This window comes from Macaca nemestrina, chromosome 1 (assembly GCF_043159975.1).
Source record: "Macaca nemestrina isolate mMacNem1 chromosome 1, mMacNem.hap1, whole genome shotgun sequence".
Taxonomy (NCBI): domain Eukaryota; kingdom Metazoa; phylum Chordata; class Mammalia; order Primates; family Cercopithecidae; genus Macaca; species Macaca nemestrina.
Window position 1 is genome coordinate 83,668,207 of NC_092125.1, and position 17,105 is coordinate 83,685,311.

At 48.0% G+C, this 17,105-nt stretch overlaps 1 long non-coding RNA gene across 1 annotated transcript in view; it reads right to left on the reverse strand.

Moving 5' to 3' along the window:
* Positions 1–3,351: 3,351 nt before the first annotated feature.
* Positions 3,352–17,105, reverse strand: part of LOC105478372 (uncharacterized) — a 30,233-nt gene continuing 16,479 nt past the window's right edge. Inside the window, exons 2-4 of the long non-coding RNA XR_985269.2 lie at positions 6,943–7,113; positions 4,128–4,287; positions 3,352–3,685 (exon numbers count right to left, since the gene is read on the reverse strand). This is a non-coding gene — a long non-coding RNA (uncharacterized lncRNA). The remainder of the gene's footprint in view (positions 3,686–4,127; positions 4,288–6,942; positions 7,114–17,105) is intronic.

A 17,105-nucleotide genomic window follows, 5' to 3' on the forward strand; every position in this document is an offset into this window, starting at 1 on the left:
CTCCTGGGTTCAAATGATTATCCTGCCTCAGCCTCCCAAGTAGCTGGAATTACAGGCATGCACCACCATGCCAGGCTAATTTTATATTTTTAGTAGAGATTGGGTTTCACCATGTTGGCCAGATTGGTCTCGAACTCCTGACCTCAGGTGATCCACCCGCCTCTGCCTCCCAAAGTGCTGGGATTACAGGTGTGAGGCACCATGCCCAGCCACCCAGCTGTCCTTTTAGGACACTTTCTGTACTCTCTGTAATAACAGAAGTTCCACTCCAGGGCTGACTTTATAGAATCCTAGTTCCAAACTCTCTTAGTTCTATCAGGAAAGCAATTGCTTTTTTTTTCCTTTTTTTTTTTCCCCCTAATTACAGGGTCTTGCTCTGTCACCCATGCTGGAGTGCAATGGTGTGATCTCAGCTCACCGCAGCCTCAAACTTCACAGCTCAAGCAATCCTTCCACCTCAGCCTCCCAAGTAGCTGAGACTACAGGCATAAGCCACCATACCCAGCCAGAAAAGCTTTTTCTTTCTTTCTTTCTTTCTTTCTTTCTTTTTTTTTTTTCTTTTTTTGAGACAGAGTCTTGCTCTGTCACCCAGTCCAGAGTGCAGTGGCACAATCTTGGCTCACTGTAACCTCCGCCTCTCAGATTCAAGCAATTCTCCTGCCTTACCCTCCCAAGTAGCTGGGATTACAGGCATGCACCATCATGCCCGACTAATCTTTGTATTTTTAGTAGAGATGGGGTTTCACCATGTTGGCCAGGCTGGTCTCAAACTCCTCAGGTGATCTACCAGCCTTGGCCTCCCAAAGTGCTGGGATTACAGGCGTGAGCCACTGCACCTGGGCCAGAAAAGCTTTTTCTTAATAGCTCCCCTGGGAACCTCCGTTCTGCCACCAAAGGAATATAGTAACTCCAATAGATAAAAAATTGACACTGTCGTGTATAAATGTAGAGTTGATTCATATTTCATGTCAAAGCCCTGGACTGTGTGCAATTGGCTGGTATTTGTTCCAGAAGCACTTGTTCGTGTTGAAGATGGGGCAATTCTGAGCGGGTAAGCAGGCCGGCGAGTTTGGCTCTGGGAGCCACTTCACTATTGTTTGGGCTCTGCTGTTGACTTCATATCCTGAAGTAAATGGTCGTTGCAGACTAGGCACGTGAGCAGGAAGTGGGCAGGGCTTGCTGCACCGCCTGGTGGTTCATGAAAGAAGAAACACAGAAAAGTCATAACCTCTGCGGTTTGGTTTATGTTGTAATATGAAAACCAGGAAGCTTATCTTGCAGGAGGCTGATGTGTAAAAGTTCAGAACAGAGTGGAGCCCTCCCTCTTGGCACCCAGGGCAGGGAGTCACCCTTTGTCTGCCACAGGAAGCACCCAGGTCCTGGCAGCTAGAAAACTATAACATCTTGGAAATATTTCCCAAAATGTCATCATGCCATCAAAGTGAGACAGCCAATTTCTTGCAAAATTGTTTGCAAGAATACAATTTGATCAAAAGTAGACTTAGACTTTTTTTTTTTTTTTTTTTTGAGACGGAGTTTCGATTTTGTTACCCAAGCTAGAGTACAACGGTGATCTCTGCTCACTGCAACCTCCGCCTGCCAGGTTCAAGCGATTCTCTGCCTCAGCGTCCCGAAGAGCTGGGACTACAGGTGTGCGCCACCATGCCCGGCTAATTTTTGTATTTTTAGTAGGGACCGGGTTTCACCATGTTGGCCAGGCTGGTCTCAAACTCCTGACCTCAAAGTCTGCTGCACAGAGTGTGTAGTGGCCATCTGAATCAGTGCTAACACAGGTGACCTGCCTGCCTCGGCCTCCCAAAGTGCTGGGATTACAAGCGTGAGCCACCATGCCCAGCCGAGTTAGACTTTCTCTAAGAACAGCCCCTCTATGTGTTTTAACCTGAGTGAGGAACAACATGGGTGAGTCAGTGGTTGAAGGCAAGAGAGACACGGGAGAGATACTGATGCCCTGTCCATCCTTTCTCTGGACCTCAGGGCATTCCAGCAGGTAGAGAGCTCTGCAATGCTTACAGGTTAGCCAGGAAAATGTTTTTACCAGAAAATTGCTTGAGAAGAGAACACAGAGTTTCAGTAGGGACATGGCAGTTGAGGATAGAAATGCTTGGTGAAGCAGAACATCCTGGCATAGCCACAAGAAGACACAATAATAACCTTAAGACAGTCACATCGAAGGCGTCCTGGGGCCCCAGGCAGGGAGAATTTACTCAAGGCGTCTGGGGCCATCAAGTGGGAGAAAAAAACTGAAGCCTAAAGCTCCTGCTACAGCTCTCTGAGCTCCCAGATCCCTGCCACCTGCCACAGCTGGCTCAGCAGGTAACTAAGACTGGGAAGAACAAGATGAGGAGTGGCTCTGCCACACTTATTTGAGAAAATGTCTGAGAAGTATCTCAGCTAGGTCCTCCTGAGTTTCTCATGGCTCTTAAAGATTAGACATCATTAACTGAGCTTCCCAGCAGCACACCTGCCCGAGGTAGATTACAATGTGGGTTATTCCCTGTGAGAAGTTTCCTGCAGCCTAGCGCCAGGGAAGGGCTAACCAAGATTGTCTTTGCAAAACACCTTTTCAGATTGCAGCACCCCCAGGGTGAACTTCAGAGTCACTTTGATCTCAATTAGCATTCTTGGGATTTTAAAAATAAACACCTAGACTCCCAGGGCAGGGGAAATGAGTACCCCAGGAAAATCACAGGAGATGGAGTTCTGAGGCCTTTATCACAGGCTGACCATTGAAGGCCACAGGGAGCCCTTAGGCTAGCCAGGGTCACATCTCACCTCTGCCCAGCCACCCCAGGTGTTTCCTAGAACCCCCCTTTCCCCACTTTGGCCTGCCTGGCTCTTTTTGGCTTCTGAAAACAAAGAGAGGAGCTGTATGCAGTCAGCCTGAGACACGTGGGAAGGCAGTTGCTGCCCCTGCTGCCCTTAAAGCTCCGGGAAGACAATGCCACCATGTATTGCGGTAGAGAGCATATTCTGATATGGGAGGAGAGGAAGGCGTCTGCAGACCCTTAGTTCCTAACTCTGGGTCATGGCCAAGGGACCTCCTAGGGAAAAGTGCATGCTAGAGAGCCAGTGAGCCTATCATTAAGTTAGGCCTAAAGGGGACTGGGCGGGTTTCTTCCTCCAGCACCCCTGCTCTTCCCAAGAGGGGCCCCCCTTCCTTCCCTGAGCTCCCCCTTCCCAGGCTCCTGTTTTGACAGGATGCTTGAGTCTGATCACAGCCACAGGCCCGTTTTGGGCTGTGTTCCCCCTGGAGCATATCTGGCCAAGGAATTCTTGGAGCATTTGAGGAAAGGCCCCTTCCCAGCGGCAGTATTCTTCCTGTAATTAAAAGGTTGCGTTTCAAAAACACTTTTAATGACCCCAAATGTTGTTGCCAGAAAGAAAATGCTACAGGAGACGTGACTGAGGGATTGCAGGGGGAGGTTCAGCCCAGTGCTGGTGCAGATCCCCATGAGGACGCAGGAGCAGGGGGTTTTGTCATCTCGAGGACCCAGAGCTGACTGATGTTCATGCATTCAGGAGCATGTGTGCCAGGCACTGGTCTAGTGGGAGAGTCAGAGGAGGTTGCAGCGGGCACAGAGTGGGCGTGCTGTGATGGAGGCCAGGGTCTGCAGGGGAGGACGTCCTTTTCTATGGGACCGGCAGGTAGAGGGGAAGGCACTCCCTAGGGAAGGGCCAGAACAGACCTTAGAAGGATATATACTTGGGATTTAGACAAGGAAGAAACCTCCTTTCCTCTCACTTCCCTCTCTCCTTGTTCTTCCCTCCCCGAGGGTCCCTCCTAACCCACTCCACTGCACTGCCTTCAGCTTGGCCAGAGTTCCTTCCCTCCCAGGACTCACTGTCTCACTGGAGCCTTGAACCCTCTCCCTCCCCAAATTAGGTGCTGGTCTGGAACTGAGCACACACCACAGTGGCCACTTATGGTCAGTCTGTCCCTCTGTTCCTTCTCATCCGAGGACTCGGAAAGCATTCACTGTCACCGGGCTGCGATCCCAGAACAGCAGCTACTCAAAACATCTTTATAAGGTCTGATTCTGCCTCTGCCTCACCCCAGCCCCACAGAATTCGACTTGGCTCTGGAAATATGATGGATTTTTACTCACTGTTTTATTGGCCAAACACATATCTTCGGGATAAGATCTTCGGAAATCCACAGGGTTTGATGGAAATGCTCACAGCCTTCTTCCACACACATCTCTGTCATCGCTGGCTTCTGGACTTTTCATTACTTTAGCCTGGGATAATATTCATCCTTCGCTTCATCTGACCGACATACAAGGAAAGTTTATGCCTCAAACTACGCACGAAGCAGAGGAAGCTAAGCTTCAGGGCTCTTTGTGAGGTTGTCCTGGATAAGGACCTGTGAATCTCTCAGAATTTTGTCCCCCCAGAGTAAATTCAACCCGGGGACTTGTCATCATTCTGTGGCCTCAGAAGCCTCTCATTCCCAGGCACTGTGACGGGAACACTAGGCTATTGTCTGACAGGGCTAGCTAGCATGTGCACAGCTCTCGGCCGGGGTCAGAGAGAAGTTTGCAGGCAGACCCAAGGTTTTAGAATCACAGAAATCTGTAATCCCAGCACTTTGGGAGGCCGAGACGGGAGGATCACGAGGTCAGGAGATCGAGACCATCCTGGCTAACACGGTGAAACCCCGTCTCTACTAAAAAATACAAAAAAACTAGCCAGGCGAGGTGGCGGGCGCCTGTAGTCCCAGCTACTCGGGAGGCTCAGGCAGGAGAATGGCGTAAACCCGGGAGGCGGAGCTTGCAGTGAGCTGAGATCCAGCCACTGCACTCCAGCCTGGGCGACAGAGCGAGACTCTGTCTCAAAAAAAAAAAAAAAAAAAAAAAAAAAATCACAGAAATCTCATCTCTTCCCTTCCCAGGACCCTCCATCCTGGCTTCTGGCTGAGATTTTAGGAGAAGGATGCTCAGTCCAGTTGGTTTTCAAGTTGTGTCCACTCTGGTGAGAAAAGAGTCAGGCTTGGTGGGGGTGGGCAAGGGTTAACCCTCTCAGGGTCTGAACCTGGGATGGCGTCTTGGTTCCAGCGCCTCCCTCTAATTGAGTCCCAGGCTGCTGACCCCCCTGTCCGGATATCCTCATGGTGCCTGGGGCATCCTGCCTTGGGTGCCCACTCTTTCTGTACCCCAAGGGCAAATTCTGTCTTACTTGGTGACCCAGGTGCCACCTTCAGAGTGGGAATTCTGTAAAGACTTTCCCATAAAGCTGAATGAGGGAAGGACCCAGCAAAGGGTGGAAAGCTGAGATTGAGGAGCTGTGCTTGGGGAAAACTCCACATAACTTTGTTCTTTTCAGCCTCTCTGTTTGCTTGGATCTCAGCTTAACTCAACATAACTTTTTGGAGTTTTTGTTTGTTTGTTTGTTTGTTTCTGAGATGGAGTCTTACTCTGCTGCCCAGGCTGAAGGGCAGTGGTGCCATCTCGGCTCACTGCAACCTCCGCCTTCGGAGTTCAAGCGATTCTCCTGCCTCAGCCTCCCAAGTAGCTGGGACTACAGACGTGCACCACCACACCTGGCTACTTTTTGTATTTTTAGTAGAGATGGGGTTTTGCCATGTTGGTCAGGCTGGTCTCAAACTCCTGACCTCAAGTGATCCGCCCACCTCAGCCTCCCAAAGTTCTGGTATTACAGGCATGAGCCACCACACCCAGCCACAATTTGTTATTTAAAAAAAAAAAAAAAAAACCCACTCTTCACTACCTCAATTCAATCATAGGGCCACCTGTATCCTATATGCCACCTCCTAGGCTGGGCATTCACCCGTTGAGCTTAAGGATGAGTCAGAACTCATCCTTGCTCTCTTGGAGCCTGAACTCTAGAGTGGGTTGGGAACAAGGAAAGGCAGGCGCCGACCACCAACCATAGGGGTGCATATCTCAGTGCACAGGCACACCCTTCTCGCCCAGACCTGCCTCCGCCCTGTCCTCCTGGCCCCTGAGGAGCACCTGGGGCAGAGGAGGAGCCCCTAGAAACTTTCCATGACACAGCACAGGAGTCTGCAAGCGGTTGATTTGGTCTATTCTACCCGGCCCCTGCTTCTTTCTGAACCCTGCAACGTCAAGGTAGAGAGTGTTATTCCCATTTTACAGATGAGGACAATCAGATTCAAATAGGTTAGGTGACATGCCCATAGTCACACAGTGGGAAGGTGGCAGAGCTAGGTCTCTGTCGCCTGGAAGGGAAGACTGTGCTCTGCTCACTGGGCAGCACTGCCTCCCTCAACCACTGCCAAGCTCTTATGGCAAAGGAGCAATAGAGTTCACATGTCGGGGACTAGCAAGCAAGGGTGACAGGAGGAGGTGGCATTCCAGAAGGGCCTTGGAGTGTGGGCAGGATTTTAGAAGATAGTAGAAAAGATGAGAAGGTTGACCTGGCAGGGGGCACAGAGAGAACCAAGTCGGGGAGGCAGGACAGTGCAGGCCATGCCCCGCAGAAGCTGATGATCCAGGTTACTCAGGGGCAGCCCCTATGCCTCACACCTCCAGGGCCCCTCCAAGGCAGAACAAGCTCCTGACACATTTCTCATGATTCTCCAGAATTCCAGGGGGCGTCTTTTCCAGTTATCTAGGGCTATGACATTGTACCACACTGTGAGATAAATAAAATATGTACGAGCATAAGCCACTGTTTCTTCTTTTTTTTTTTTTTTTTTTTTTTTTTTGAGACGGAGTCTCACTCTTTCGCCCAGGCTGGAGTGCAATTGCGCGATCTCAGCTCACTGCAACCTCCGCCTCCCAGGTTCAAGCAATCCTCCTGCCTTGGCCTCCCAAGTAGCTGGGACTACAGGCGAGCACCACCACACCCAGCTAATTTTTTTGTATTGTTAGTAAAGATGGGGTCTCACCATGTTGGCCAGGCTGGTCTTGAAGTCCTGACCTTAAGTGATCTGCCCACCTCAGCCTCCCAAAGGGTTGGGATTACAGGCATGAGCCACCGCATCCGGCTGCAACTGTTTCTTCTGATGAACGTAGCTGTGCCGGTTTCCAGACAGCCTGTGCAAAGCCTGTGCTCACAGCTGTGAGCAGGGGCACTCTCCGAACTGCAATGTATATAACAATCAGTAAACTGCAAAGAGAAAAAGGAAAAAAGGAAACTGCTTTATTGGCACGTAACCAAAAAGTCTAGGGAGAGAGCTGGTGCTTCCGGCTCAGCTTGACCCAGGGACTCATATGGTATCACTGGAGCCAGAGTCTCCCAGCCCTTGCCTCTACTTCTGCTGGAAGATTGGTTTCATTGTCAGGCCGCAGCAGCTTGAGACGCCCTGCATCCTTCCTGCTGCCAGGCCCGGGGAAATCCTCAGACTCAGAGACCCTTCAGAGTCTCATCTCACTGTGCTACTCTGGCTAGGACGTTTGCCCCTTGTCCCAGCCAGGGACAAAGGATAAGAGAGAAGCCCGTGACTCGTGCGCCAGACTGTTGCTGAGCTGGATTCGACCCCATCAGAGGTTCAGGAGCTAGGGGTGAGGGAGGGGTGATTCCCTGCTTCCCTGGTGGGTAAAGTGGAGGGTTTCACAGATGTGAGAGGGCAACAAACGGGTTCGTACCACACCAAACTCAGGGCTGAACCCACTGTACCAAAGCTGGCTGCTACCTGGCTCAGGAACATGGGGGAGAGACGGTGACTTTGGAAACGTGCAGCCCCCTCACTGTAGTTTGAGGCCAGTGAGGGTGGCCTGTGGCCAGAACCAGGTTACCAGGCCCACCTGCCGGCCTCTGACCAAGCCAGGGGGTGGGCACAGACCACACACCACCACTGAAGGAGAGTCAGGGGACAAGTGAAACCATAGGCACCACCCAAGATGTATGGAGTCAGGAGATGAAAGGTCAAAGGGACAGGAAGGAGCCGGGCAACGGAGGAAGAAGGCAGGAGTTCAGGCCAAGGTGGAAGCCAGTCCTCAGCCCTCTCCTGGGTGGAACCCAGGGTGACAGCTCAGCCCAAAACGCCTCTCCCTGAAGTGCTGCCGCTTCCAAAGGGGCTGGGGGAGGAGCCCATGGCTGCCCCTTCTCTAGCATCAAATGGTCCTGGAGCCCCAACTTTACATTTCCCACCCTCATCCATCCAGGTTGAAAAGATTTCTCCTGAGAATTTTTTTCCCTGTCAAACTATGGCTAAAGCAAACACTCAAGGGAGAGAGATGTGGTCACTACATCATTCCCTACCTACATCTTTCCTTCTCTGCCCAAACGACTGGGGCTGCCTAAGCCTCTGTCTTATGCAAATTAGGGAGAAAAACAAAATCAAACAAAACCAAACCCTTCCTGGGGCAGAAGCAGCCCACACCGGGGCACATGGCCTGAAGCGGGGCACGAGGCTGAATCTCAGCATCCCATGGCCTCTCACCCAGGCGCCCTGCGTGGGCATAACCGGCACAGTCGTTCCTGGCGCCTCTGGCAGGACTATGGGGAAGCAAGAGGCGAGTCCCCACCCCAGCACACCAGCACCCCGTAGGGCAGGCAGAAAGAAAGGGGCCAATACCCCCGGCAACTCCTCCCCAAGGTTTTCGCCCACTGGTGGGCAAAAATACAATTGTCCCTGAACCAAATCATCTGATTTCTTTCTTTTCTTTTTTTTTTTCTTTTGAGATGGAATCTTACTCTGTTGGCCAGGCTGGCGTGCAGTGGCACAGTCTTGGCTCACTGCAACCTCCACCTCCCGGGTTCTAACAATTCTCCTGTCTCAGCCTCCCAAGTAGCTGGGATTACAGGTGCCTACTACCACACCCAGCACATTTTTGTATTTTCAGTGGAGACAGGGTTGCACCATGTTGGCCAGGCTGGTCTTGAACTCCTGACCTCAAGTGATCCACCTGCCTCAGCCTCCCAAAGTGCTGGGATTACAAGTATGAGCCACCGTTCCCAGCCTCATCTGGTTTCTTTATTTGATGAAAGCTCAGCTGTGGGTGAATGGATAATCCCTGTTTTCACAGTACTCTGTGGCTTTCAATGAACATTCACCAGCAGTTTCTCCTTTGATCCTCACAAACTACCTAAGGAATAAAGGGGCAGATAATTTTCACCTCCTTTTTACAAATAAGGAAAACGGGCTCTGAGAGGTTGATTTGCTTATTCATGTCTCAGGGCTAGTAGGAGGCAGAGCCAGAGTCAGAGCCAGACTTGCTGACACCTGGTCCAGTTTTTATTCTTCCACACTCTGTGTTAGAAAAGAAATATCTAACTATCAGGAAATTGTGTTGGCTGTACCTCCAAAATGCTACATATGAAGAACGTGACCACTTCTCAATCCCACGGCCACCATCCCTTGTCTGAATTATTGCAACAGCTCTCTACTGGTCCCCTGCTCTGCTCTTGCCCTGCGAGGCAAAGCCCACCAAATGGGGTCTTGAACTCCTGGTTTCAAGTGATCCTCCCACCTCCACCTCCCAAATTCCTGGGATTACAGGTGTGAGCCACCATGCCAGCCTGGGATTCTTTTTCTTAACAGATTCTTTCTCTTGTTAAAGGTCAGGACATTTGTCCACTTAAAATCTTCCAGTGGCTTCCTGTCTGTATTAGCCTGTTCTCACATTGCTAATAAAGACATACCTGAGACTGGGTAATTTGTAAAGGAAAGAATTTTAATTGACTCACAGTTCCACATGGCTGGGGAAGCCTCACAATCATGGCGGAAGACAAGGAGCAGCAAGTAACATCTTAAATGGCAGCAGGCAAGAGAGAGCTTGTGCAGGGGAACTCCCATTTATAAAACCATCAGATCTCGTGAGACTTATTCACTACAAAGGAAACAGTATGGGGGAAACTGCCCCTATGATTCAATTAGCTCCACCTGGCCCCGCTCTTGACACATGGGGATTATTACAATTCAAGGTGAGATTTGGGTGGGGACACAGCCAAACTATATCACCATCTTTTACCAATGTGCACACAGCCCTTCAGAATCCTCCTTCCCTTCTCTGGCCTCCTCCTCTGACGCTCTTCCTTCTGCTCACTCAGCTCTAGTCACAGTGGCCTCTGTGCTGTTGGATTCCACCTCAGGGCCTTTGCACATGCTGCCCTCGTGACTGGAACACTTCCCCAACACTCCTGAGGCTCTCTCCCTCTCTTCTTCAGGTCTTACCTTTTCAGTGAGGCCTTTCCTGACCACTCTGCTGAAAACTGCAACCCATTACCAGACCCAGTCCCTTTCCTTCCCCGCAGAGCACTTTCCACCACACACATATGTCACTCCTTGTACGCCCATCAGTCTGGGCTGGAAGAACAGCTCCTGCAGGACAGGGGTTTGTATCTGTTTTGTTCGCAACTGCATGCCCAGTCCTAGAACAAAGCTTGTGGGGCCTAGCAGGTTCTCACTAAGTGTTCACGGACTGGCCGAGAGCGGAGTTGACTCATAGGCTATGCCACAGAGTGGCCCTGGGCAGCTTGCTGTCCTTCCTCCACACAGACAGAGGCGGTTGTGGTTTGGTAAGATACCCTCTGAACAGCAAATGTGGGTAAAGAAGCATCCCCCTGTGTGCGATGATAGCCATCCGCAAGCCCCTGTGGTTCAGCTCCCTGCTCTGGAGGACTGAGTCATTGACCTGGTGGCCTTTTGGAGACACACCTTGAGAGACTCCTTTGTTAGGACAGAACAGGATGTCCTGGAACCTTTATTTAAATTTTAAAAAAAAAAAGGTTTCGAAGAACCAGGCCTTCCGAAACCTTCAGACTGATCCTCACTTTGTCCCCACGTGTCAGAGATGGTTTGGGAAGAAAACATAGAAAGACGCTGGGAAAGGAAACAAGGTCAGGCTGCGGGGGCAGCGCGGGGGCCTACCTGGATTCCTGCGTGTCTGCGCCATAGCGCCTTCTGAGACTGGCACCCAGCTGGGTTAGGGACGCTCAGTCCAGCCATTCTGGTGTCCAAGAGCAGCAGCGCCCCCTAAAGCAGACTGGGAGTGGGTGCTTCCCAGTGCCAAGCGGGCTGCAAGTGTCTGCCGGCTGCCCATGCCCGCGCGCACCTCCAGGTCCCCGCTTCAGGGTGCTCTCCCCAAATCTTGGCGCTATGTACCTGTGCTGGGCTCCGTTCGGCAGTGGTGCGGCGGCCCCTCTCCTGCCGAACTCGTGCACCACAGGAACTGGAGCTTGCAGGGGCCAGCAGCAGGGGCAGTGAAGCAGCAATAACAAAAAAAACCCCAGTCTGTCCTCGGGGCCTCACCGTCTGATGGGAAAGGCAGCGGTGTAACTATGGCTAAGGGCGGTGGTGGGTGAGGAGAGCGCAGGACATGAAAATTATGGCACCTTCTCCCCACCAGCTCGGGGAGACACGTCACCCTCAGGACCCCAACTGCCCTTCGAGCCCCAGGACACATTCTGGGTGAGGCTTTGATTTCCTTAATCAGTACATAGAACATGCTTCTTACACCCATGTTCATAGCAGCGTTATTGGCAATAGCCAAAAGGGGGAAGCCACCCACGCGTCCCTCAGTGGATGAATGGATGAATAAAACGTTGTATTTTCATGCAATGTAATATCACTCAGCCATTAAAGGAAGACCATGCCCCCACCTGCCACAACATGCACGAACTTCGAGAGCATAATTAAGTAAAAGAAATCAGGCACAAAAGACAAATATTGTAGAATTCCACTTAAACGAGGTTCCTAGACTGGTCAAAATCATCAAGACAGAAAGTAAAATGGGAGTTGCCAGGGCCTAGGGGAAGGGAATGGGGCATTATTATTTAACAGATATAGAGTTTCTGTTTGTGAAGATGAAAATGTTCTGGAGAAGGATGGTGGTGATGGTTACACAACGATGTGAAGGTACTTAATGCCACTGAACTGTACACTTAAAAATTGTTAAAATGATCAATTTTGTGTATGTTTACCACAATAAAAATGAAAAAAACTAATTTCAGGTGCTTAGGAAAATATGTGTTTGGGTGCATCTCATCTGCAGAATAATCCTTTGGGCTGGACACTTCTAGATATTCATTTGGAGGAAGGGGCATAGCATCATGGTCAAAAGCATCAGTTTTGGAGACTGTATGAATCTGTTCTCATGCTGCTAATAAAGACATACCCGAGACTGGATAATTTATAAAGGAGGGGGTTTAATTGACTCACAGTTCCACATGGCAGGGGAGGCCTCACAATCACGGTGGAAGGTGAATGAGGAGCAAAGTCACGTCTTACATGGTGGCAGGCAAGAGAGAGCTTGTGTAGGGGAATTCCCATTTATAAAACCATCAGATGTCATAAGCCTTGTTCACTACCATGAGAACAGCATGGGGGAAATTGCCCCTATGATTCGATTATCTCCACCTGGCCCTGCCCTTGACACGTGGGGATTATTACAATTCAAGGTGAGATTCGGGTAGGGACACAGCCAAACCATATCAGAGACGTATTTCCTGGATTGAGACTCCCAGATTCTCATCTGGCAGCAGTGCAACTTTGGGCAAGTGAGTGCTTCTAGCTGCCACAGTGTCCTCATCCATAAAATGAGAATAATGATAGCACCTTCATGAATATCACTTGTTACAGGTAAATAGGAATAATGCATTAAGCACTGGGCATGACTTCTGACATGTAGCAAATCTCTCAGCATATTTTAATGCTAACTAACTATTATATATTATGCACAAAAGAACACAGCACTCTACAGGAAAAGCAGTTACTAAAACCTGCACTCTTGCAAATGTGCCTCACAGTCTAACATTTGGATTAAACAGAACGTCCATCAGAAGCTGGCAATGCTCCATCACACACAGTCATGTTTATTTGTTATAACAGGTGCCAGGAATCAGTCAGTAGCTAAATTTGGTAGCAGTTGATGCTGTGCCATTAGTTGATTCAACATATATTTACTGAGAACCTGTGCTGGGTATGAGAACACAGATGGAAAAAGACAGAGCACCCCTGCCCTCCAGGAACGTGTGTTCTCGTGGGAGAGAACAGAGATCAAACAAAAAGTGAACAACTCCTCACCCCCTTCCATTAGTGAGTAATAAGAAAACAAGGTTGCATCACAAAAATATCCACAAACAGGAGAGAATGTGACAAGAACACAACTAAAACATAAAGATGGTCATTCCTGGAAGAGAATGTGGCTCAAGTCAGCTTAGCACAGATACCTTTGCTGCAGGCCATCCCGAGGTTGGCCGGGCAGGGAACTCTCATGGCCACAAAAGCCTTCTCAGTGGAAGCTGCCTCTGGTCATTCAGATCTGAGCTGAAATGTTATCTCCTAAGAGGTCTTCCCTTGGCACCTGACCTGAAGTAGCCCTCCTGGTACTCTCTGGACATTACCGTTGTTTTCCGCTATTAACATTGATATCTGACGTTTGTTTGTTTATTAATGGCCTTTTCCCCACTAGAGTGAAAACTCTACAGAGAGAGGACTTAGCCTCTCATAGGAGCTCAAGGTGCCTGAATGATGAGCTCCAGGAATCTGCATTTAATAAGTGTGCACAGAGATTCAGACAGGCGCTTGCATTCAGGTTCCATTGCCTTCAAAGACCAGTCAACTACCTGACATTTCTCCACTTGTGATTCACACACTGGTGACTCAGCCGCCCATTCGGTCAGGGTGATGGAGAAGTCAGAGAAATGCCAGGACTGTTGTTCAACACAGGCTGGCTGCTCCTGTCACCTCTCCCACGCCACCCACCCCTTACGTCTAGTCTCAGAAAACCAGAACCAGGGTGACAATTGCCCCCAGAGTCCACAGGGAATCAGAATAGCTCTTTAAACAAAAGAATGACTCAGAATGATTGTTAATTTTGAGTGTTGTTCTAAAACACAAGAAAGGGAAGATGTATGTTTCCCATTAAAGGTAATCAATCCATTTGTAGATAGATTGATGACAGGGGAAGGGAGGAGGAGTTAAAGTATCTTAAAAGGGTCAGGAGCAGTGGCTCACACCTGTAATCCCAGCACTTTGGAGGCTGGGTACGGTGGCTCACGCCTGTAATCCAAGCATTTTGGGAGGCTGAGGCACGCAGATCACCTGAGGTCGGGAGTTCAAGACCAGCCTGACCAACATGGAGAAACCCCGTCTCTACTAAAAATACAAAATTAGCCAGGCATCATGGTGCATGCCTATAATCCCAGCTACTTGGGAGGCTGAGGCAGGAGAATCACTTGAACCCAGGAGACAGAGGTGGTGAGCTGAGATTGCACCATTGCACTCCAGCCTAGGCAACAAGAGTGAGACTCCGTCTCGAAAAAAAAAAACCATAAATCCCAGCACTTTGGGAGGCTAAGACGGGAGGATGGCTTAAGCCTAGGAGTTCAAGGCCAGCCTAGGTAACATAGTGAGACCTCGTATGTACAAAAAAATAGAAAAATAAAAATTAGCACATCTAGAGTCCTAGCTACTCAGGAGGCTGAGGTGGGAGGAACACTTGAGCCTGGAAGGTTGAGGCTGCAGGGAGTCATGGTCACATCACAGCACTCCAGCCTAGGAGACAGAGCAAGACTCTATCTTAAATAAATAAATAAATAATAAATAAATAAATAAAGCATCTTAAAAGGAATTGCCCATTCATGTAGATGTTCAAGGGAGCAGGATAGCCAGAACAATCCTGAAAAAGAACGAAGTTGGAGAACTCACACTTTCTGATTTCAAAACTTACTACAAAGCTACAATAATCAAGACTGTGTGATACTAGCATTAGGATAGAGATATAGATCAATGGAATGGAACTGAGAGTTCAGTTCCATTCTCACATTCACATTCTCACATTTACAGCCAATTAATTCTTGACAAGGATGCCAAGACAATTTTCAATAAATGGCGCTGGGACAACTTAGACATCCACATGTAAAAGAATGAAGTTGGAACACTGCCTCACCTTACACACAAAAATTAGCCTAAAATGGATCAAAGACTTAAATATAAGAAGTAAAATTATACACTTCTGTGATGGTTAATACTGATTGTCAACTTGATTGGATTAAAGGATGCAAAGTATTGCTCCTGGGTGTGTCTGTGAGGGTGTTGCCAAAGGAGATTAACATTTGAGTCAGTGGACTGGGAGAGGCAGACCCACCCTTAATCTGAGTGGGCACCATCTAGTCAGCTGCCAGTGTGGCTAGGATAAAAAGGAGGCAGAAAAACGTGAAAAGACTAGACAGGCCTAGCCTCCCAGCCTACATCTTTCTCCCATGCTGGATGCTTCCTGCCCTTGAACATCGAACTCCAAGTTCTTCACTTTTGGGACATGGACCAGTTCTCCTTGCTCCTCAGCTTGCAGATGGCCTATTGTGGGAGCTTGCGATCATGTGAATTAATACTTAATAAACTCCCATATATATATATATACACACACACACACACGCACGTACACACACACACACACATATCCTGTTAGTTCTGTCCCTCTAGAGAACTCTGACGAATACAACTTCTTTGCAGAAAATATAGTCATACATTTTTTACTGACACATAATAATTGTACATATTTATGGAGTACAGGTGATATTTTCACACATGCCTACAATGTGTAATGATCAAATCACAGTAACTGGAATATCCATCACCTCAAAGGTTCATCGATTCTTTGTGTTGGGAACTTTTCACATATCCCTGTCTGTTTTGAAATGTACAATAAATTATTAACTATAGTCACCCTGCTGTGCTATAGAACACTAGAACTTATTCCTTCTGTCTAACTGTACGTTTGTACCCAGTAGTTCAACCTCTCTTCATCCCACTCCCTTTCCCAGCCTCTGGTAACTATCATTCTACTCTCTACCTCCATGAGACATGAGATCAACTTCTTTAGCTCCCACATGAGTGAGAGGACATTTGTGGTTCTGTGTCTGGTTTATTTCACCAACATAATGACCTCTTGGTCCCTCTATGTTGCTGCAAATAACAGAATTTTATTCTTTTTTATGGCTAAATAGTATTCCATTGTGTATATCTACCACAGTTTTTAATTCATTCATCTGTTGATGGACATTTAGTTTGATTCCGTATCTTGGCTATTGTGAGTAGACAAGGGTGGTGCAGGTATTCCTGTAATATATTGATTTCCTTTCCTTTGAAAATACCCATTAGTGAGATGGCTGGATTGTACAGTAATTCTATTTTTAGTTGTTGAGAAACTCCCATACTGTTTTCCGGAATGGCTAAAATAATTTATTTTCCCACCAATAACATCTAAGAGTTCTCCTTTCTCCACATTATAGACATAAATTTTGACACCAAAGTAGGCAATGGTTTTTAAAATATGACACCAAAAATACAAGCAACCAAAGGAAAAACATGGATAAACTGGGCTTCATTCAAATTAAAAAATTTTGTGTTTTAAAAGACGCTATCAAGCCAGTGAAAAAACAACCTACAGAATGGAGAAAAGTTTTGCAAATTTATATGCCTAAGAGACTTGTCTCTAGCATATATGAAGAATTCTCACAAACCAATAATAAAAAGATAAACATTCTAATTTAAAATGAGCAAAGGATCTGAATAGACATTTCTCAAGGAAGATATACAAATGGTCAATGAGTACATGAAAAGCTGCTGAACACCATTAGCCATCAGGCAAATGCAAATCAAAACCATGAGATACCACTTCACAGGCATTAGGATGGCCACAGTCAAAAAGACAGATAGTAATGAGTGTGGGTGAGGATGTGGAGAAGTGGAACCCTCATACTTTACAGAGGAGACTGTAAAATAGCACAGCCACTTTGTAAAACAGTTTGCCAGTTCCTCCAAAAGTGACATAGAGTTACCATATGACTAATATGACTGCTAGGTATATACAGCAACAAAAACATATGTCCACACAGAAACCTGTATAGGAATTTCATAGCAGCATTTTGTATGGACTGTGTGTAATAGTCAAGAGATGAAAACAACCCATGTATTATTCGGTTGACCAGCTGGTGAATGGATACACAAAATGTGGTCTAGTATATCCACACAATGGAATATTAGCTGGCCATAAGAAGGAATGCTACTTGTTACAACAAGGATGAGCCTTGAAACATGCTAAGTGAAAGAAGCTAGTCACAAAAGACTGCATAGAATAGGGTTCCGTTAGTATGAAATGTCCAGAATAGGCAAATCTATAGAGGCAGACAGTAGATTAGTGGCTGCCTAGGGC